A 598-nucleotide genomic window follows, 5' to 3' on the forward strand; every position below is an offset into this window, starting at 1 on the left:
TATTACGAAATTCCTTCCATTGGAGCAATAAGAATCAATACTCAGGTATGGCTATTTAAAACTTATTTAACTTATTTTTTCAAAGGATAACATATTTCTTTTCCGGTTTAAATATGACCAATATGGAGAAAATAGGTAAAAGTTAAAAGAATCCATAATATTACATTTATATTAAAATGCTGAGTATCATGATAATGTATTGGTTTTATATCATTAACATTTCAAGTGTTTTTAAATATCCAAAACTCATGTAAAAAAAAAAAAAAGTAAATACGAGCATGATGTTATTCTCAGATGTTAAAAACGTCATAGAAAATGAATAAAATTAAATTTATCAACAATCACATCTTGTGTAATTTGAACTTTGTTCTGTTGCATATAATTTAAAGGAGTTTTTTCAGATTGTAGGTACCACAAGGAAAAGTAAATGATAATTATTCTGGACAAATTATACAGGGACCTAGTTGGAACTTAGGTACTTCCCAAGTAACCACTGTGGATCTATTTATCTGTTTAAAATAAAGTTACAATGAGGAGATGATTTTTCTAACATCATTCAGTTGAAAACTTGCCTGTTAAGTAACTTTTTGAAGAAATA

At 26.6% G+C, this 598-nt stretch overlaps 1 protein-coding gene across 1 annotated transcript in view; it reads left to right on the forward strand.

Annotated features, from left to right (window-relative positions):
* The window catches only part of LOC105811015 (voltage-dependent calcium channel subunit alpha-2/delta-1-like), a 197,665-nt gene that overhangs the window by 150,701 nt on the left and 46,366 nt on the right, over nucleotides 1-598 (forward strand). The window lies entirely within an intron of this gene.

Source organism: Propithecus coquereli, unplaced genomic scaffold (assembly GCF_000956105.1).
Source record: "Propithecus coquereli isolate 6110/MARCELLA unplaced genomic scaffold, Pcoq_1.0 Scaffold226, whole genome shotgun sequence".
Classification (NCBI taxonomy): Eukaryota; Metazoa; Chordata; class Mammalia; order Primates; family Indriidae; genus Propithecus; species Propithecus coquereli.